We start from the raw sequence: 22,609 nt of genomic DNA on the forward strand, positions 1-22,609 counted from the left end.
TGAGCCACCCAGGTGCCTCGACTTTTTATTTTTTTATTCTTCTTTCTTTCTTTCTTTCTTTCTTTCTTTCTTTCTTTCTTTCTTTTTTTCTTTCTTTCTTTCAGTAAGCTCTGTGTCCAACGTGGGGCTTGAACTCACAACCCTCAGATCAGGAGTCATATGCTCTACAAACTGTGCCACCCAGATACCCCAATATATTCACTTTTTTTTTTTTTAAGATTTCATTTATTTATTTATTCATGAGAGACCCACAGAGAGAGAGGCAGAGACACAGGCAGAGGGAGAAGCAGGCTCCATGCAGGGAGCCCGACTTGGGACTCAATCCCGGGTCTCCAGGATCAGGCCCTGGGCTGCAGGCGTGCTAAAACGCTGAGCCACCTGGGCTGCCCTATTCACTCTTTTAAATTTTAATTTTAATTTAGTTTCCAGAATTCAAAAAGTACAAAAGAAAAAAAAGTCCCCCACCCATCTCAATCACACTGTTGATCTTTATTAAAGTGGCAGGTTAAAAATGGCATGTCAGTATAATTTTAATTTTCATTTCTCTCATTATGAGTGTGAGTTTTCTAGGGCTGCAATGACAAATTACCACAAACTCGATGGTTTTAAACAACAGAAATTTATTCTCTCACAGTTTGGAAGCCAGAAGACGGAAATCACAGTGTCAGCAGGGCCGTGCTCCCTTCAAATTCTCCGAGGATGAATCCTTCCTGGGGAGCTTCTGGTTGGTTCTGGCAATCCTTATTGTTCCTTGGCTTATAGATGCATCCCTCCAAACTCTGTCTCTGTCTTCACGTGGCTGTCTCCGCTGTGCATCCGGGCCTCTCTGTCCAAATTTCTCTATTCTTACAAACACACCAGTCGTACTGTATTTAGGGCCCACCCTCATCCAATAGGACTTTTGGGGTTTGTTTTGTTTTGTTTTAAAGATTTTATTTATTTATTCATGAGAGACAGAGAGAGAGAGAGGCAGAGACACAGGCAGAAGGAGAAGCAGGTTCCATGCAGGGAGCCTGATGCAGGACTCATCCCAGGACCCCAGGATCATGCCCTGAGCTGCAGGCAGACCTCAACCGCTGAGTCACCCAGGCCTCTCCCTTTACCTGTATTAATTCAGGGAACTCTTTCCAAGTAAACTAGGAAGCGATAGAAGTAGGATTTGGACCTAGGCAGTTGGACTCTAGGCCACTTTGCTAAACTTCTTGAATAAACCGAAAAGGCAGAGAGGAAGTTTTCAATCTCAGAACTAAGTGTTTTATTTTTTTAACTTCCTCTGTTAGATTTTGAAATATGTGACATTAAATACGATATACTACTCAGCCTGTGATTTTGAACACTTTCTTCCTATAAAGGACATCGAGGCTGGCCATCACCCTGGGCTTTTATTTCTTTCTTTTTTTTTTTTTTTAAGATTTTATTTATGTATTCATGAGAGACACAGAGAAAGAGAGAGGCAGAGACACAGGCAGAGGGAGAAGCAGGCTCCATGCAAGGAGCCCGACATGGGACTCCATCCCAGGTCTCCAGGATCAGGCCCTGGGCCGAAGGCAGCACTAAACCGCTGAGCCACCTGAGCTGCCCTTCTTTTTTCTTTCTCCCCCCCCCCCTTTTTTTTTTCTATGCTGCACTTCCTCCACACACTCTTCCTTTACCCTAAGCTGCTACTTCAGATCAGGAAGATTAAGAGGCCATAAATAACTTTTCTGTGAATTATTCTACAGGAAGTTATCTCAACCTATCAGATCCTGCCCGTCAGTGGTAAAGCAAAAACAAACCAATACAAAACCCAAGTCAGAGTTTCTGAGCACAGAGAGGAGTGACAAAGTCAGTTCCAGTTCTTACATACTCCTTCCACCCGTGCTGTGCAGATTGTGTTAAACACTGAGTAATGCTTTTTGCATACAATGCATGACTGGAAAAAAAAGTGGGACAGTTGAAAGATCAGTAGTTGAATAATATACTTATGTGTTACAAGAAAGTTGCCAGGTTCAATGCTTGAAAATATATCACTAATCCCTAATTATGTTTTCCTTTTAAGAGACAATGAACAATAAGGTGCCTGGGGGGCACAGTCGGTTGAGCATCTGACTCTTAGTTTCTGCTCTCGACGATGTGATCTCAGGATCCTGCATTAAGCTCTGCACTGAACCCAGAGTCTGCTTGAGATTCTCTCTCCCTCTGCCCCTCCTGTTTGTTCTCTCTCTCTCTCTCTCATATAAATAAATAAATTTTAAAAAGAAAAAGGTTCGGGCAGACTGGGCGGCTCAGCGGTTTAGCACAGCCTTCAGCCCAGGGCCTGATCCTGGAGACCCAGGATCGAGGCCCGCATCAGGCTCTCTGCATGGAGCCTGCTTCTCCCTCTGCCTGTGTCTCTGCCTCTTTCTGTGTGTGTGTGTCTCTCATGAATAAATAAATAAAATCTTTTATAAATAGATAGATAGATAGATAAATATCTTTAAAAAAAGAAAAGAAAAAGGTTCAGGGCACCTGGGTGGCTCAGATGGTTAAACATCTACCTCTGGCTCAGGTCATGATCCTGGGGTCCTGGGACGGAGCTCCACGTTAGGCTCCCTGCTCAGCAGGAAGTCTGTTTCTCCCTCTCTCTCTCTCTGCCTGTGTCCTCTCACTCTCTCAAATGAATAAATAAAAGCTTTTTAAAAAGAAAAAGTTTCAATGAACAGCAATACATTTTCAGCATTTATACAGGTTATTTAACTGAACCTGGTTGACTAGCTTAAACAGATCAGTTTAAGACAAGGAACACCCAATGTTTTCACTTTTATTATTTTTTGAGGACCTACTATATGCTAGGAGGAAGGGAAGAAGACAGATTCTTTTTTCTCTTCCTAATAAGTGAATTCAACTGAATTCTCTGAGTTGCTCTGAGTTGGAACCAGTGCTTTTGAAAATGAAGAGCAGTCATGCAGGCTGGAGTGGGCAGAGGCCCATTACTAATTGTGGGACTTTGAGCAAGTTACTATACTTCCCTATATGTCAGACTCCTATCAGTCAGTGGACAAGACAATAATACTATCTCAAAGACACATGATATATAATAGACATATCACATGTAATACTTATATGTCATTGTAATTATATAAGTATTATATAATATGCAAAACACTAGTATAAAACAGTATATATTTAATAATATATGAAAATATAATCCAGAGATATGAATAGGGGTGCATGAATAGGGGTGCCTGGGTGGCTCAGTTGGTTAAGTGTCTGACTTCGGTCGGGTCATGAACCCGGGGTCCTGGACCAAGCCCTGCATCGGGCTCCCGGCTGAGCCAGGAGTCTGCTTCTCCCTTTCCCTTTGCCCCTCCCCCAACTCATGCTCTCATTCTCTCTCTCTCTCTCTCTCTCTCTCTCTCTAATAAATAAAGTCTTTAAAAACAAAAAAAAAACAAACAAAAAAAAGAGGGAACCTGGGTGGCTCAGCAGTTGAGTGTCTACCTTTGGCTCAGGGTATAATCCCGGGGTCCTGGGATCAAGTCCTGCATCGGGCTCCCCGCAGAGAGCCTGCTTCTCCCTCTGCCTGTGTCTCTGCCTCTCTCTCTGTGTCTCTCATGAATAAATAAATAAAATCTTTTTATAAAAAGGAAAAGAAATACTTATATATAAAACATGTTGTGCCTGGCATATAACAATGGCTCAATTAATGCTTATTGTTAGTACAGATTATATAGTGATTTACAAATTAATTTTCGCTATAGTGAGAGCTCTCACGCCAGACCATGGCCTTCTAACTTCCCGGTCCCATATTGTTGGAAATGGACCCTCCCACTGAGGAATGACCTTGTCCCAGCCATGATGTCTCTACAGGCCTTTTATCTCACATCCATATTTTTATCCAAAGAAAAACGTTTTCTGAATAGAAGGCCTTTAAGCAGTTGTGTTAATTACTTGTAGTTGAAATGTCTACATGTTTGGACTTGCTGCCTGTCAACTAGTTGAAAGCTTGCAGACGAGCGTGTCTATAAGGTATGTAGCTTAGGAGCAATAAAGTAAAGGGAATTGACTTAATGCCATCAGGTTTCACATTCTCTGCATTTTTCTTCTGCTCCTTCAATTATAGAAACACACATGGGGTAGGAGCAGGGATGGGAAAGTCGGGCTTCCTGTGGTGGCAGCAGAGCCCAACCGTTAAGAGGAAGGTAGTGAAGTTTAGTGCTTAGTAGCACCATTTCTGGAATAAGGTGTCAGGTTGCCAACTTAGTTCCACTTCTTACCTGTGGTGGTTCCTTCTAGAAGCCACTGAAGCCCTCTGCTGCCTTGATCTCAGTCCTGGACCCATCCAGCCACAGGGAATGGATTCTGAAAGGGAGATTTGGAGGTAGACTGTTTACTGGGAAGAGCTCTTGCAAATACCTATGAAGGGGTGAGGGGAGGAGGGGGGTTGCAGAGGGAGAAATCTTATTAAGAGGCGATTGCAGTGAAAGCCTCAGCCAACCCCCTGTGGGGTCATAAAGCTGGGATGGCCCTCAGATATGTTCTGAAGTGAGGCTGGAGGCCGGGCCTTTGTATCCCTGCCTCAACCCGGCATTGGATCCAGCAGTGGTTCCTGACGCAGGGAACGGGGCCAGTTTTGCTCCCAGAGAACACGTGGCAATGTCTGGAGGCGTTTTGGTTGTTGCTGCTGGAGGAGGGGGGTGCTACTGGGTGTTTAGTGGAAAGAGGCCAGAGATGCTGCTAAACATCCCACAGTGCACAGGACGGCCCCCGTGACAAAGAAGTATTGTCCCACAGTGTCAAAAGTGCTGAGGTTTCTCAAGGATAAAGGCTGCCCTTGAAGAGGACTCATAATCTTAAAGCAGCTTCCTTTAGCTAAGGGCAATTTCTGAAGAATTCACTAGAACTATGAGTCATCAGCAGCCCAAACTCCCAGCAGCTGGGGGAATACGTGACTGGTCCTGAAAGGGTATGTGGATGGCATATTACAGCATCCACAAGAGCTTTTTTTTATTTTTTATTTTTTTTTTAAATTTATTTATGATAGTCACACACAGAGAGAGAGAGGCAGAGACACAGGCAGAAGGAGAAGCAGGCTCCATGCACCGGGAGCCCGACGTGGGACTCGATCCCGGGTCTCCAGGATCGCGCCCTGGGCCAAAGGCAGGCGCCAAACCACTGCACCACCCAGGGATCCCCCACAAGAGCTTTTTTTAAAAAAAATCAACTTGTGGTGCCTGAGTGGCTCAGTCAGTTAAGCATCTGCCTTTGGCTCAGGTCATGGTCTCAGGGTCCTGGGATCGAGCCCCACATCGGGCTCTCTGCTCAGCGGGGAATCTGCTTCTCCTTCCCCTTCTCCCTCTGCTCCCCTTGCTTGTGCACTCTCTCTCTCTGTCAAATAAATAAATAAAATCTTAAAAAAAAAATCAGCTTGTAACTATCCAGGTAAAACCTGAATTCCATCTCCTTATAAAAATTATAACATTCTAGATCAGGGTTTCTCGATGCCCTTGGCACTATTGGCATTTTAGGCTAGATAACTCTTGGTTGTGAATGCTGCTCTGTGCTTTGTATGTGAAGCAGGATCCCTGGCCTCTCCCCACTAGATGCCAGTAGCACTTTCCCTCACCCCCACCCCCCTCATGACAACCAAAAATATCTGGAGACATTGCCTAATGGTAGAGGACAGAATTGCCTGTGGTTGAGGATCATTTTTCTAGGTAATTTTAAAATAGCCCTTATAAGAAAAAATAATGATAAAAATAATAGCCCTTAACTATAATCCCCAGTCTGGTACCCTCCCCAGAAGTAACCACTACTGTTTGCAGTAGATCTTTCCAGAATTCTTTGTATGTATTTACATAGATATATATGCAACCATAGAAAATAGCGTGTGTGTGTGTGTGTTTTTTTTTATGTAAATCTAATCATTTAACCATAAAAAATAGATCATATCTTTGTTCCGTTTTCTTTGGAAAATGCTTGAATTGTCATTCTGGTCACCACACTTCCCCTGCACAACCTGTGTATCTTATGGAAAGCTGTGTGCCCCCGGCTCTAGAAATGGGCATGTAGCATAGACCCAGATTAATCCATATGAGCCAATCTGGCTAGAATTCTTACTCAGGTCAAAGATGGGTACATGGCTCAGTTTAGGCTAGTGAGAGGCTAGATTTTCTGGGACATCTGGAAGAGGAACTCTCTTTTCCTCTTTGAATATAAGTAAAGAATCATAACTACTGGAGCTTTGACAGCCACCTTGTGATCATGGAATTGGAAGCCACCTTTTGTTTCTTAACTGCTGCCATAGGAGACAGACCAGACAAACTGAAAGAAACCTCATCCGTGGGGATCCCTGGGTGGCTCAGCGGTTTGGCACCTGCCTTTGGCCCAGGGAGCGATCCTGAAGTCCAGGGATTGAGTCCCGTGTCGGGCTCCCGGCATGGAGCCTGCTTCTCCCTCCTGTGTCTCTGCCCCTCTCTCTCTCTCTCTGTCATGAATAAATAAATAAATAAATAAATCTTTAAAAGAAAAAAAAAGAAAAAAGAAACCTCATCCATGATGAAACCATCAGGCCCTGAACCAAACCCAACCAGAGGCCCATGTTGCCATGGATTTTGCAAGATTATGAACAGTTGGGCAGTTCCAGTGGCCCAGCAGTTTAGCGCCGCCTTCAGTCCAGTGTGTAATCCTGGAGACCCGGGATCGAGTCCCAGGTCAGGCTCCCTGAATGGAGCCTGCTTCTCCCTCTGCCTGTGTCTCTGTCTCTCTCTCTGTGTCTGTCATGAATAAATAAATACAATCTTAAAAAAAAAAAAAAAGATTATGAACAATTGCCTCCAGTGCTCCCCTCAGCCAGTCAGCATTAGATTTCCTGTTAAATTAACCTAACATATTTTAAATGATCCCATAATCCATAACATGGATATACCGTAATTTATATAGTCATTCTCCTATTCATGCATATTTAAGCTGTCTCCCATTTTTCCCTGTAATAATCCACTTTTGAATTCAGAATTTTTTTCTTTAAATGCTTTGATTTTTGGATATTAAACAGATCACTCACTCATTCCAAGGGGTTTTTTTTAAAGATTTTATTTATTTATTCATAAGAGATATATAGAGAGAAGCAGAGACACAGGCAGAGGGAGAAGCAGGCTCCATGAAGTGAGCCCGATGTGGGACTCGATCCCAGGACTCCAGGATCATGCCCTGGGCTGAAGGCAGGCGCTCAACTGCTGAGCCACCCAGGGATCCCCTCACTTACTCATTCCAAAAACATATTATGAATACCTACTGTATACCCATGTAGATACTGAGGATACATAAGGGAACAATACCAGATCCCTGTCCTCAGGGAGTTTTCATTCTTACAAGATAGATAACAAACAAATAAAATACACTATAGAACATGCCTGGGTGGGCTCAATTGGTTAAGTGTCTGTTTCAGCTCAGGTCATGGTCTCAGGATCCTGGGATCAAGCCCCTCATCAGGCTCCCTGCTCAGCAGGGAGTCTGCTTCTCCCTCTGCCCCTTTCTCTTCCCACCCATTTATGCTCTCTCTCTCTCTCAAATAAATAAATAAAATCTAAAAAAAAAAAAAAAAGAACATGGCAAAACAGCATGAAAAAATAACGAAACAGAACAATACACATTATGTGATCGTGTTACTATGAAGTCTATGGGCAAAGTGGTTGATTTTTTACCAGTCCATGGTGTCTTGGCCCAAGCTCATGCAGCTTGAAGGCTCCATATTGTAGGAAGAATTCAGTCGAGAACTCTGAGCATATGTGGGCCTTCTCACACCAGGAAGATGAAATATGCAGTTGCAGTCTCAGGATGCTGTTTCAGGGGGTGTGACTGTAGGTTGAAAGCCCCAAGGAGGTGAGATCTCCATGTCAAGCCATTAATGCCTGTTAACATTCTTTCCTTTTATGAAAGTGGCCAGAGAATGGTTTTACTAATTCTCTCTTTCATTAAGTCTGATCACCATCATTAATTAACGCAGCTGCTGTGGAAATCATCGGAACATTTCTGAATCAAAGATAGATTGAAACAAGTTTAGGGCAAGGCTTTCAAATCAGAAGCCCCAGTGGCCAAGAATGCTCTGTTAAGAATGTGAAGAATGTTAGCCTTTGCTCTGACAGGAGAATGTCACCTCGGTGAGGGTGTTATTTGGAAGTGAGGAGGGCTGAGCTTGACGCTCCATGCTGTCATATGGAAAGGGATCCATATCGAAAGGGATCGATGGGTGTCTAGGGCTGTTGCTTATTGCTTATAAGATATTAAATTTTTCTCCAGGCTCTGTAACTCTTGACATTAAAAACTGGTTCAGTTTCAGGGCGCATGGCTGGCTCAGTCAGTGGGGCATGTGACTCCTGATCTCAGGGTTGTGGGCTCGAGCCCCATATTGGATCTAGAGATTTCTTGTTTTGTTTTTTTTTTTAAGATTTTATTTATTTATTTAAGAGAATGCACACAAGTGGGGGAGGGGCAGAAGGAAAGGGACAAGCAGGCTCCCCACTGAGTAGGGAGCCCACCAATGTGGGGCTCCATTCCAGCACCCCAGGATCATGACCTGAGCCAAAGGCAAAGGTTTCACCAACTGAGCCACCCAGGCGCCCCTGGATGTAGAGATTTGTTAAAAAATAAAATAAAATATTGGGGTGCCTAGTAGCTCACTTGGTTAAGCATCTGCCTTCAGCTCAGGTCATGATCCTGGGATTGACCTCATGTCAGGCTCCTCCTCAGTGAGGAGTCTGCTTCCCCTCTCCCTTTGCCCCTTCTCGTGCTTTCCCTCTCGCTCACTCTCTCTCAAATAAATAAATCTTTTTTAAAAAAATCTTTAAAAAAATAGTTCAGTTTGTTCTTTTGTCTGGAAAACAATTGTGTGATCACATCAATGTCCTTTGACAGGTCTTGGAACCTATTTTTCCCTTGTCATCAATAGCATGACTGGTATTATTCAGACCTTAACTGTTGTCGGTTTCTTAGGAGTCTTTGTTTATTTTGGAAAAGATTTAATTTATTTGACAGACAGCACAAGCAGGGGGAGTGGCAGAGGGAGAAGCTGGCTCCCCGCTGAGCAGGGAGCCTGATACAAGGCACCCAGGCTCCCAAATTTCTTAGGAGTCTCAATAAGCAGCAAGCTCTGCCCTCATCCAAATTCAGAATAAATTGAAAGACAATTGAAAGAATAAATTGAGGACAAATGATCACTGCTATCCCTGAGAAAACTGATTGGAGAATACAGCTTCTGATGTGTGGACAGGTGGGCCTATAAACATTTCACCCTTGAATGCGAGCAAGCTCATTTATTAGAATACTGCCAGAGTTACCAAGAGATAAGTCCCAAATTTTAATGGTGGCACCACAGATGCTTAATTCTTGCTCCCATAAATTCCTGATCAGTGAAGCATCTCCTCCAAGTGAAAATTTGGGAATCCATGTCCCTGAATCCCCATTTTGTGCCTCTATTGTCTTTCTTAAATTTTCCTTTAATTTTTAAGTAATCTCTATACCCAATATGGGGCTCAAACTCAGTACCCCAAGATCAAAAGTCACATGTTTCACTGATTGAGCCAGCCAAGCACCCAGGTGGCTCCACCATCTTTAACACTTGACTTCCAAGAATGCACATCAGCACCAAGACAGAAAGCATGAGAACCACAGGAGCTCTGGAGGGAGAGTGTTTTCAGCAGACAGAGAGGAGCACCGTGCAAAGGCCCTGGGGTGTGTGCAAGCCTGGGGTGCTGGAGGAGCAGCAAGGAAACAGTATGGGTGTAGGAGTGGAAGTGAGCAGGGGATGGTAGGAAGTGTTTAAGGAAATTTTAAGGATAAAAGGCAGACATGGTCCCTGACTCCTCTAGAGGGGAAGACAGACACTGAAATAATAGGCAAAAAGGAGTGAAATGGGCCCCATGGGCATTGGAGGGAAAGCATGACTCCATCTGTAGGAGGTGATCACTTCTCAGCTCAACCAAGATTTTTGAGGCAGGAATTTGGGCCCAATATGGCCAATTCACCTGATTATTTTAAGAATAGATATTGAGGGATCCCTGGGTGGCGCAGCGGTTTGGCACCTGCCTTTGGCCCAGGGCGCGATCCTGGAGACACGGGATCGAATCCCACGTCAGGCTCCCGGTGCATGGAGCCTGCTTCTCCCTCTGCCTATGTCTCTGCCTCTCTCTCTCTGTGTGACTATCATAAAAAAAAAAAAAAAAAAAAAAAAAAAAAAAAAAGAATAGATATTGAGAGGAGATGGGTCTCGGGAAGTCTTATGTATAAAATACTCATGGGCTTGAACTTTATCCTGTAATGGCTGGAGCCAGTGGGAAGTTGTGATACCTACTGCACCCAGCTCTCTGCCGTCCAGGCTCAAGTAGGAGGGCACTTCCTCTCCCCCTACCGTTGGGTGGGGCCATGTGAGTAATTCTGGCCAATGAGTTGTGAGTGGAAGAGATGGTTCCCTCCTAGCTGGAGCAATTAATTGCAGATTGGGACTCTCCAGACAGCTTTCTTTTTCACTAGTTGGGTCTTCAGAGATACTCAAGATGGAGGCTGCCTCATGTCTTGGGGTCCATGAGTGACTGTCATTTCCAGAGCCCCCCTAAAAACTGGAGATGGACTGGCACATGACCCACCAAGGTTTGGGGGTTTCTATTGCATGTTCCTGTGATCTCCACTTGAGAACATTCTTTGGCCCTCACTCAGGGCAGGCAGGAGTGCTGGGGAGCTGTCATGAGCAGCCCTCGGCAACAAGGAAGAGGCCCAGCCCTCAGATGGGATAAGTTTGAGACATGTTCTAGGTGCCTTGGACCTTCCGAGATGCCTCCAGAGGGTTTGCACCCTGCTTCCTCAGGGAGATTGCCTGTTCATTAACTTATCAGGGTGGCTTTCTTCCCTTTCCTGCCTCACTGCTGGTGACCTCCTGAGACCACCTTCCAAAATAACTATTGCACCAGAGTCTTTGTGTTTGGCTGGCTTCTGGAGGAGCCCAACCCAAGACGCCATCTTTCCAAAGGTCCCACCTCCGCCTCACTGAGCTGGAGATGGAACAAGGATATGGGGTGAGAAGTGCACTGGATCCTCCCAGCTAAAAACCAGACAGGGCCTCTTGGAGGATGAGAGAAGCCCAACCCACTTCCATTTTTTTGAGGCTTTCAAATTATGAAAAAGAAAAAAAAAAACACCAACATAGGGTTGCCAGCATCATGCAGCTGACGGTCAATGTTCAGGCCTATAGGCCGTGAGATGGAAGTCTCCACAGCAGGCCTGGGCCCAGGTCTGTGCTATGCACAGCGAATTCATATTTCGCTCTCTACTCTCTATGCAGAGGATTTAGTGTGAGTGGTGGACGCTTGTCCACAGTGGGGAGGGAGGATGGAGGAGGGCATGAGGTGATGGAGCTGCCTGGCAGTCACTCCATCCCTGGGCATCAGGTCCCCCTGTTAAGCATTTTAACCTGATTCCTGCAGGGTAATGGAGTTAGGGTGTCCCTCCCTTCTTGCCTCTGGTCTCCCAGCTGCATGGTCCCTGGTGGTTGACAGGAAGGAAGCAAAAGCCCGACTGTGACACACAGCAACAGCACACAGTCTGGTCCCACGGACAGCAGAGCCATCTGTCGTGAGTGGCCTCCTTAGTCAGGAACTACCCCCTGCCTGGGGCTCGGGATGGGATGGGACGTTTTACCCCACCTTGAACTCACATTTGGGACACCCAGCTTCCTGCTGCCCCCGCGCAGCCTCTCTCTGAGCGATAACAGAGACCAGTGTCTGGTTTTATGGCCCTGACGGCAGAGCTGCTGACATCAATGCCTGCCTCCTCCCCCAGCGCTGGCTGGCTTGCCAGTCCCTACCGTGGGGCAGTTCACTCATCAAGGAAGAGCTGCTGGCATTTACCAGTGCAGGGCCTGGGGGGCCTTGAGGAAGGAATCTAGAAAGAAATGGGGGGAAGGGCAGATCTTTTGTCCCACTGGGATGTCCATGTCCTCAGGACCAAGGAGGGAGGGTGCTAGGACCTGGATGGGAAGTCACCGAGACCTCATGAGAAAAGTACATCATGAATCAGAAATATTCTGCTTTCTAGATTTTCACGTCAAGTGTGTGTTACCCCTAAATGGGGATGATTAGTCCTGCTGTTAAAATAACCAAGTACACAATCATAGGAGGACAAATCACCTCTTTATTTATTTTTTTTAAGATTTTATTTATTTACTCATGAGAGACACAGAGACAGAGGCAGAGGGAGAAGCAGGCTCCATGCAGGGAGCCCGATGCGGGACTCGATCCTGGAACTCCAGGATCATGACCTGAGCCAAAGGCAGACGCTCAACCACTGAGCCACCCAGGTGTCCCTAAACCATCTCTTTAACTCCACAAAAACAGTCATCGACAATGGTGGGGGCCTGTTGTTTTTCCCAATCCTGCATCTTTCCTTTCCTGGGGGCACGAGATGACGGCTGATAAGGCCTCCCCGGGATGAAGCACTGGATGTTGCGATATTACTGGGCTGGGACTAGGCAGGATTTTTTTCCTTGCAAGGGTGGTGATTATTGTAGTGGAAATCATCGTGCGCGCATTTTCTAACATTCGTCTGATATTTTGGGAGGCGATGTTACACTTTCCCAAGTATTTGCATTCATTTTCCCATTTGATCACTACCACAAACAGAGGAGGAATCTTTGACCTGGTGTAATAATCTCTGACCTCGGCTCCAGGCAACAGCACTGGCCCTAGTGACCAGCGCGTTTGGGTGTTAAACCAAGATTGCTGAGCACCTGATATGCTTAAGAATCTCCACCCTCATGGCGCTCTTTACTTCAAAGAGTCCATAGTTTTGGAGAAAAGTCAATCAGCTGTCCAGGTCTCCGTTCCTCCTCTCTGGCCCAAGCCTGTTCGGATTTCTTGGTGCTAATTGGCCTTCTCTCTGACTCCTGAACTTTGGAACGCTTCGGCCTCCCCCATGTCAGTGATGGGCTGGTGAAGGGCTTTCCAGGAAATGGAGAACAACCTGATTTGTAGCATTTGCCAGCTCCCATGGTGGAAATATTTCCACCATAGCTGCTTTCAAGCAACTTACATTTTAACAACTGGCTCTAAAAACTCCTGAATTTTGAGGGCACCTGGCTGGCTCAGTCAGTGGAACATGCAACTCTGATCTCCGGGTTGTAAGTCTGAGCCCCATGTTGAATATAGAGATTACTTGAGGGGGGACCCTAAGCACTCACGATTGGCTCTGAGAAAGGGGGGGAAACTTTAAATTCTTGAACTTTAAAAAAAAAAGAGATTACTTGAAATAAAATCTTCAGGGGCACCTGCGTTGCTCAGTCTGTTGAGCATCCGACTCTTGGTTTTGGCTCAGGTCATGGTCTCGGGGTCTTGGGATTGAGCCCAGCAACCTGCTCTGGTGCTCAGAGAGGAGTCTACTTCTTCTCCTTCTCCCTCTGGCCCTCCCCTCACTTGTGCACAAGTGCATGCGTCCTCTCTCTGTCTCTGTCTAAAATAAATAAAACTTTGGGGAAAATAAAAAATAATTTTTTAAAAAAAGATTCCTGGGGATCCCTGTGTGGCTCAGCAGTTTGGCGCCTGCCTTTGGCCCAGGATGTGATCCTGGAGACCCGGGATCAGGTCCTGCGTCAGGCTCCCTGCATGGAGCCTGCTTCTCCCTCTGCCTGTGTCTCTGCCTCTGTGTGTGTATGTGTGTATGTGTGTGTGTGTCTATGAATAAATAAATAATCTTAAAAACAAAAAAAAAGAACCATCTCTGAGACAGAGACAGATGATTGGATGAGGAAAGCAAGGCATAGCATGGTATAGCAGTGATTCCAAACCAAATGCTTCATATAAAGGTCAAGAAGGTAAAGCAAATGAGTGACCCCAGCTAGCGGGATACAATAGGGAATGCCGAGGACTAGGGAAAAATGGAGACCATGTACTCCATCCACTGGAGACAATATTTTGTTGCCGTGTGGGAATGAAGAGCCATCATTTTTTTAAACAATTTTAAAGATTTTATCTATTTATTCATGAGAGACACAGAGAGGCAGAGACACAGGCAGAGGGAGAAGCAGGCTCCCTACGGGGAGCCCAATGCGGGACTTGATCTCAGGACCCAGGGACCACGACCTGAGCCGAAGCCAGATGCTCAACCACTGAGCCACCGAGGTGCCCCCAGGTCTTATTTTTTCAAGGGAAACAGGAAATCTAGATTTTTATGTGACAGTTTTCTACGTGTCAAAATACTGCATGGACCGAACTGTACATGTCTACAGGCTAAAATTTGTATATAGACTACAGCCCATAACGAGCTCCCCTCATTTCCACTATGAAAGGAAACTAAAGGCTCCCCCGGTGGGGAGACCCAGGATCGAGTCCCACGTCAGGCACCATGCATGGAGCCTGCTTCTCTCTCTGCCTCTCTCTCTCTCTCTCTCTCTCTCTCTCTCTCTAATAAAAAAAAAAATCTTAAAAAAAAAAAGAAAGGAAACTAAAGAATCTTGAGTTTATACACATTTTTGTGGGCCATCTGCCCCAGCCTATGGGGGTGGGGGGTCTTTATGTAAATTTTTAAAAGTTCCCCTCTGAAAAGCAAATTAGAAAAAAGTTCTTTGGGCAGCCCGGGTGGCTCAGCGGTTTAGCACCACCTTCAGTCCAGGGCCTGATCCTGGAGACCCGAGATCGAGTCCCACGTTGGGCTCCCTGCATGGAGCCTGCTTCTCCCTCTGTCTATGTCTCTGCCTCTCTCTCTCTCTCTCTCTGTCTCTCATGAATAAATAAATAAAATCTTTAAAAAAAGAAAAAAGTTCTTTGGTGGGGTGCCTGGGTGCTCAAGTCATGATCCCAGGGTCCTAGGATTGAGCCCCCAGTCAGGCTCTCTGCTCACCAGGAGCCTGCTTCTCCCTCTCCTTGCCATTCCCCCTGCTTGTGCTCTCTCTCTCTCTCTCTCTCTCAAATGAATAAATAAAATCTTTTAAAGAAAGAAAAAGAAAAGAAAAAAGTTCCTTCTTGACCAGAGCAAAAGCTCAATTTTAGTCCTCTTCAGCCTGGTGCTTTTGTGCAGTGCACAGTCTGCATAACTGTGTTGACCCTGCATGTAAGCTGGTCTTTAGCTTGGGACCAGTGGATGTCCTCCAAGGGGTATCTGGTTTGGTCTCATCTGCTACCCATGTGTATGCTGTGAGCTGCGTTCCACCTTGGCCCAGTGCTGGAGACTTCCCTAAGTTTCTATTACAACCTCCACCCAGGCCCAGCCAAGGCTTGCCCATCCACCTCCCTGCAGGGGCACCTCAAATCTCACCATCATCTACCCCATGGCAGGTAGCGTGCAGGAATGTCCTGGGAGTGCCCACTGGGCCTGCTCTCTGCCTGTCCATGCCTCTGTGCTGTCTTTCATCAGCAGGGCCCACTTTACAGCCGCCCCCCTCCCTTAGAATCAGGTGTGGGCTGAGGCCCTCCTCCCTAGCGTTCCCCTCCATTGCACACTCTTCCCCTCCGGGCCTTCAGCCCTCTGATTTTCTCTTCCCCCATCACAATCCACTAAGCCAGAAAACTGAGCCACCAGGCTTCCTCTTCCCTCCTTAAAGGTCTTCAAGCTTTTTGGTCACTTGTTTTCTTAAGGCATTTTTCAAAATACTGTATAGATACTCACATATTTTTTCTTAAGTCGCATTTTTGAAGTAGCTGAAAGGATATAATGTTTGCATGTCATGAATATTGACATCTTCAAATAGTTTCTTCGCTCTGAAATCTTCACTGGAGAATATCAATACCATAATAGTTTGTTTTCCACCATCATCTATTTTTAAAAAGCCATGAACAATAGGATGGAAATTTTACGTGGTCCTCTTTGCCAATAAAATCTTCAAATATATACGCTTTAAATTTATTTCAGTAATCTCTACACCCACTGCAGGACTCGAACTCACAACCCTGAGATCAAGAGTCCTGTGCTCAAGAGTCCTGAGATCAAGGGTCCTGACTGAGCTGGTCAGGAACCCCTAAAAATAAAATCTTTTTTAAAACAAAAGAAAGGGGAGAAGTGTGACTCTCCTTTGGAGAGGGACAGAGGGACTACTGACTGGGCAGAGGGCAGTGGGAAGGAAAATCTGGCAAGAAAGGTATAAAAGGAAGCAGAGGAGGGATGCCTGGGTGGCTCAGTGGTTGAGCATCTGCCTTCAGCTCAGGGTGCGATCCAGGGGTCCTGGGATCAAGTCCCGCATCGGGCTCCCTGCATGGAGCCTGCTTCTCCCTCTGCCTATATCTCTGCTTCTCTCTGTGTCTCTCATGAATAAATAAATAAAACCTTAAAAAAAAAAAAAAAAGGAAGCATAGAAGCTGTAAATGGATTCCCTTAAACTCTCTTTGGGCTCCCTAGGGGCACCTGCACCCTGGCTCGAAGCCTGCTATTCTAAATCATGTCTCCCTTTCCCACAAGGGCTCAAAGCCTCACACGTGACCCTGTTATCAGAGAAGGAAGGAGAAGGCTTTCTATACTTTGCAAGGAATTCTATTATCTATGTCCTCCAGGCTGGGCTCTGGATATTGGGCTACGGAGAGTCTTGTTCTAGGGCCAATTATTTTTACACATTGGTTTACTATCCCCCAAACACACACACACATACTTGCACATACACAGAATTATGCTTACACAAGCATAATCTATTTCAAAAGGATACACGAGAAACCAGGAATGGTGAATGACTGGTCAGAGGGTCTTTGACTTTTATTTATTTTTCATTCATTTACTTTTTTTTAAAGATTTTCTTTTTAGTGATCTCTATACCCAATGTGGGGACAAACTTACAACCCTGAGATTAAGAGTTGCATGCTCTGCTCCAACGACTGAGCCAGCCAGGTGCCCCTAAGACTTTTATTTTTAATTATACAACATTCTATTACAGTTTGAATATTTTCCACATACATGAAGGACTTTTTCAGTGACAAAAGAAAAGTCAGCTTACACCTAGGCATATCATACAAAGAGCTTTGTTTCCCTTTTGTACTAATGTAATACATACATGGTGTGATAGTTAATTTTGTGTGTCAACTTGACTGGGCCACCGGGTGCCCAGATATCTGTATTATTCTGAGTGTCTCTGTGAGCATGTTTTAGATGCAATTAACACTTAATCAGTAGATTGAATAAAGTGGATTGCCTCCACAACGTTGTGGGCCACAACCAATCAGTTGATGGTCCAGATAAAGTAAAAAACTGACTCACTCCTGAATAAGAGAGAATGCTCCTGCCCGATGGCCTTTGAGCTAAGACATCACCTTCTCCTGGGTCTACCACAGCCTGCTGGCCTCTGGACTTGAACAAGGACATTGGCTCTGCAGATTTCGGGTTTGCCAACCTCCAATATAGTGTCAGCCAAGTCCTTATATAAAGAGATCATATACATATACTATAATATAGTAATACACACACATCTCCTATTAATTCTGTTCCTTTGGAGAATCCTAATACACAGAGTATACTTTTTTCATTATATATATATTTTTAAAGATTTTATTTATTTATTTATTCATGAGAAACAGAGAGAGAAAGAGAGAGAGGCAGAGACACAGGCAGAGGGAGAAGCAGGCTCCATGCAGGGAGCCTGACATGGGACTCGATTCCGGGTCCCCAGGATCCCACCCTGGGCTGAAGGTGGCACTAAACCACTGAGCCACCGGGGCTGACCTCATTATATTTTTTAAATGTTTTTATCTTTTCCACCCTGCTTTGACACGTAATTTATATACCCTATAATTCACCCCATTTTAAGTGTATAATTCTATGAGTGTGGGCAATTGTATCCAGGTGTGTAACCACCACCGCTATTGATTAAATATTTTGTTTACATGCACATAACTTAAAAATCAAACAAAGCTATCTATCAGTCATGATTCATTTTGGCTATGAGTGACAGCAATGCAAAATGACAGAGACATAATAACCTAGAGGAAGGAGTGAACTGATATGGGGCAAGTCACAGTATCTACCCTGGAGGGTCAACATTTCAAGCAAAAAAGGTAATCGCTCAATTCACCTGCTCCTAAAGCTCATTTTGGCAGTTTTCTCTTCCTAGGAGCTTGGATATTTAATTAGCTGAAAGTATAATATAGGTTATCAGACTTTAGAGATGCCCTACAATGATCCCAAAAAGCACACTTAATGTCTGACAATGAAAAACATCCCATCTTGTGTCTTACAAGAGATTTTCGAATGTACCCATATCCTGCATTAATGTAATTTTTTGTTATAGAAAAATTTGACATTAGTTTTGTAATTTATTAGATTATTATTCACTGAATTTTCTATGGGCCTAGGCTTCTAGGCCATCGCCATACACACATGACTTTGCATTTTGCAAGTGAGATAGTCTAACCGTCAAATTGCTTTCTATATTTAGGGGCATTTTTACGAAGACTGAATTTCACGATTTTTTTTAGGATTTTATTTATTTATGAGAGACACACAGAGAGAGGCAGAGACATAGGCAGAGGGAGAAGCAGGCTCCATGCAGGAAGCCCGATGCAGGACTCAATCCCAGGACTCTGGGATCATGCCCCGAGCCAAAGGCAGACGCTCAACCACTGAGACACCTAGGCATCCCTGAATTTCACGACTAATAATGCTAATATAATATTAGGTCTTGTAGCCATATTAATTTTTATTTTATGTTTTTCTTTTTGTATTTTGGAGTCAATATATTTGCCTTTTTTCTCTTACGATCTCAAACAGGATCAGAAGAAGTCTATACACCCCAAACACTACACACGTGTATAACAAATATATTTGGTTGCAAGTAACAGGCAGCCCAACATACAGTAGCCTAAACAAAAGAGAATTATTTTTCTCCCAAGACAAGAAGTTAGGAGGTGGGGACGCCTGGGTGGCTCAGTAGTTGAGTGGCTGCCTTTGGCTCAGGGCATGATCCCAGGGTCCTGGGATCGAGTCCCACATCAGGCTCCCCGCAGGGAGCCTGCTTCTCCCTCTGCCTGCGTCTCTGCCTCTCTGTGTCTCTCATGAATAAATAAATAAATCTTAAAAAAAAAAAATAGAAGGTGGTGATCCAAGGCTGGTGTCCAGCAATGTCTCTTGTTCCTTCTACTTTCCTGCTTCCCCATCTTGAGTACACTGGTTTTCATCTCCCTACAGCCATCACATCCATGTTCCAGACAAGAACAAAGGGGGAAGAAAAAAGGCCTTGTTCATTGCATTTGTCCCTGTTTATGTTTGGGAAGGGGAATATAATCTTCTCCAGTGTCCCCTCTGCAGACTTCCTCTTACACAGCGTCAAAGGGAAAAGGGTTGGAAAAGTTCATCTTTAGCTCTGGTCTCCAGGCAAGAGAGAAGAGTTTTAAGCAGATATTAAGGGAGCCCACTTGTGCCACAGAAGCTATAGGAGCCATGGCACAAAACAACCTGAATGATGAAATCTGGCACCAGAAAAAAATGATCGCTGCTTTTGTAACTAATGAGCAACTTGTTCTTCTTCAACTTCTAAGCCTCTAGGAAAATGGTTTCTGCAACTGGAGTACCCAATAGCTTTCCACTATGGGTGCGAACATTCCCATCCTAATCCAGCGCTTCACAAACTTCCATGTTCAGCAGCATCACCTGGAGGCCTTGTTAAAACACAGATGCTGAGTCCACCCAGTAGATCAATAGACCAAATAGAAATGCGTTTGCATTTCTAACAAATTCTCAGGTGCTGCAACTGATCTTAAAAACTCATTTTGGGAGCAGCCCAGGTGGCTCAGCAGTTTGGCGCCGCCTTCGGCCCAGGGCATGATCCTGGAGACCTGGGATAGAGTCCCACGTCGGGCTCCCTGCATGGAGCCTGCTTCTCCCTCTGCCTGTGTCTCTGTCTCTCATGAATGAATTTTAAAAAATAATAAAAACACATTTTGATGGGGCACCTGAGTGGTGGCTCCATTGGTTAAGTGTCTGCCTTGGGCTCAGGTCATGACCCCAGGGTCCTAGGATGGAGCCCCACATCCAGGTCCCAGGTCAGCGGGGAGCACGCTTCTCCCTCTGCCCCCTGCTCATGCTCTCTCTCTCTCTCTCTCTCTCACTCTGCATCAAATAAATAAAATCTTAAATACACACACACACACACACACACACATTTTGAGGGGCACCTGGGTGGCTCAGTCAGTTGAGTATCTGCCTTTGGCTCAGGCCATGGTGTCGGGGTCCTGGGATGGGGCCCCACATTGGGCTCCCTGCTCAGTGGGGCGACTGCTTCTCCCTCTCCCCCCCCACTTGTGCATTCTCTCTAACGCATAAATAAAATCTTTAAAAAAATTTTTTGAAAACCACTGTTCATGCCAGTCTCTTATGTTCACTGACACATGTACCATTTTCAATCTTTTGTCCCTCCTCCCAAAACTGTCAAGAACTACCTCATTGTCACGGTGAAAAATGGGAGAAGGGCACTGCAGGCAGGGGAACCGGAGGTATGGAGGGCCTGCCCTGGGCAGCTGTCGTTTCGCTTACCAGCAGCCCTGTTCCTTCTTCAGGAAACAGCACCTCGGTTTCCATCTGGGGAAGTCCCCGATCGCTGTCCTTGAGTTTTCCGTGGGGCGGGTCCTGCCTCCTGTGTTGGTGGGAAGATGGGAGGCACGAGACCCAGGATTGCCTCATCAGTGTGTCCCGCATCAGCGGCCAGGGCGATTGGTTCGGGGATGGTCACTTGACCTCAGCTGATTGAGGAGTGTTATCCAGAGGGCCTCATCTAGAGCAGCTGGGAGGAAGTGAGAATATTCTTTCCATGACAGTAGCTAATTAGGACACAAGATTAGAGACAACCTCACTTCCCATTACGAGACGGAGAACCAAGATAGGATAGCAGAGACTAGAGCCATCCCCTCCTCATTCCAGCCTTCTCTGGACTTCTCAGGTGCATGAGCCAATGTGCTCCTAGACGGATAGGCCAATATGAACGGGTTTTCTGTCTCTTGTAACCGAAAGTTTCTGACTCACCCAGGATAAAACTGGAGAGGGCTTGGTACAACTTTGAGGAAGTGAAAGAAGGCACAGAGCCCAGGGGGAGAATGGGCAGGAGAAGAGTGGCTGAGGGCCAAGGCTCTTGCAGGCCACAGTAAGCATTGAACATTTTTAACTCAATGAACTGGGAAGCCAGTGAGTGATCCAAAGCACAAAGAGTCATATGAAAATGGCTCTTCAGAGACATAGGGCATCAAAATGTGGTTATTGGCTTCTTAGAGACAACAAATATTCTAACTTTCAATGTGTTGAGTTGAAATTCTACTTTAGGGACACCTGGGGGGCTCAGTGGTTGAGCGTCTGCCTTGGGCTCAGGTGGTAATCTTGGGGTCCTGGGATCGAGTCCCACATCGGGGTCTCATGAGGAACCTGTTTCTCCCTCTGCCTGTGTCTCTGCCTCTCCTTCTATGTCTCTCATGAATAAATAAATAAAATCCTTTTAAAAATAAATAAAATCTTAAAAAAAGAAAAAGCAAAAAGGAACTGTGTATTGCATTGGTTGTATTGATTAGACCTTCTACACCAAACTGGTAAGAATGATTGCAGTGGAGGAATGGACTTTCTCCTGTATATATATTTCTGTAATTAATTTTATTTTTACAACAAGCATGTATAACTCTTAAAATTAATGAAGAAGAAAGAATATTCTAAATCCTGGAAAATAATTACGTAAGTACCCATTAAAATTTTTGAAACTCCTACCCTTTTCCTGTTAACCAGCATTTCTATTGTGGGATTCTACAATGAAACAGAGGTCAGCAAACTCTCTTTGTAAAGAGCCAGACACTAAATAATTTAGGCTTTGTGGGCCATCTAGTCTTTGTGTCAATGAGTTGGCTCTGCCAGGGTACTGAACAGCAGCTATGGATATTATGTAAATGAATGCATTTGGCAATGTTCCAATGAAACTTGATTTCTAAAAATATGTGCTGGGTTGGATTTGGTCTGTGGAACTTGGTTTGTCAACCCCTGCTATAGATAAAAGAATATAGGGACGCCTGGGTGGCTCAGCGGTTGAGTGTCTGCCTTTGGCTCAGGGCGTGACCCCGGGGTCCTGGGATCGAGTCCCACATCGGGCTTCGCACTGGGAGCCTACTTCTCCCTCTGCCTATGTCTCCACCTCTCTCTCTCTGCCTCTCATGAAAAAATAAAATATTTAAAAAATAAAACAAAACACGGCAGCCCAGGTGGCTCAGCGGTTTAGCTAGCACCACCTTCGACTCAGGGCCTGATCCTGGAGACCCAGGATCGAGTCCCACATCGGGCTCCCTGCATGGAGCCTGCTTCTCCCTCTGCTTGTGTCTCAGCCTCTCTCTCTCCCTCTCTCTCTGTGTCTCTCATGAATAAATAAATAAATAAAATCCTTAAAAAAAAAAAACAAAAGAATATATACAGATATGTGTACTGAAATGTTTATTGCATAATGTTTGAAGCAAAAAGAAAAAGAAGGCAAAATACTTGATATAATATATAAATATCCATCATTAGTTCATTAGTGGAATGGCTGATAAGTTACAGTCTGTTTATACTATGGAATTTTATGCAAATATTAAAAGAACCAATTAGACCCATGCCTACTGACCTGGATGAATGTCCATAAGGGTTAGGCAATCAAAGGTATTTGCAGAATAACAGGAATAATATGTATGGTAGCTTT

At 45.0% G+C, this 22,609-nt stretch overlaps 1 long non-coding RNA gene across 1 annotated transcript; it reads right to left on the reverse strand.

The window, feature by feature from the left end:
• Positions 1–714: 714 nt before the first annotated feature.
• Positions 715–20,517, reverse strand: LOC129521910 (uncharacterized). The gene is made up of 3 exons (XR_008666875.1): positions 20,443–20,517; positions 4,236–4,320; positions 715–845 (listed from the first exon to the last, which is right to left on the reverse strand). It is a non-coding gene; the product is annotated as an uncharacterized LOC129521910 (long non-coding RNA).
• Between the last annotated feature and the right edge of the window lie 2,092 nt (positions 20,518–22,609).

This window comes from Nyctereutes procyonoides, unplaced genomic scaffold, assembly GCF_905146905.1.
Source record: "Nyctereutes procyonoides isolate TBG_1078 unplaced genomic scaffold, NYPRO_anot_genome, whole genome shotgun sequence".
Lineage (NCBI taxonomy): Eukaryota > Metazoa > Chordata > Mammalia > Carnivora > Canidae > Nyctereutes > Nyctereutes procyonoides.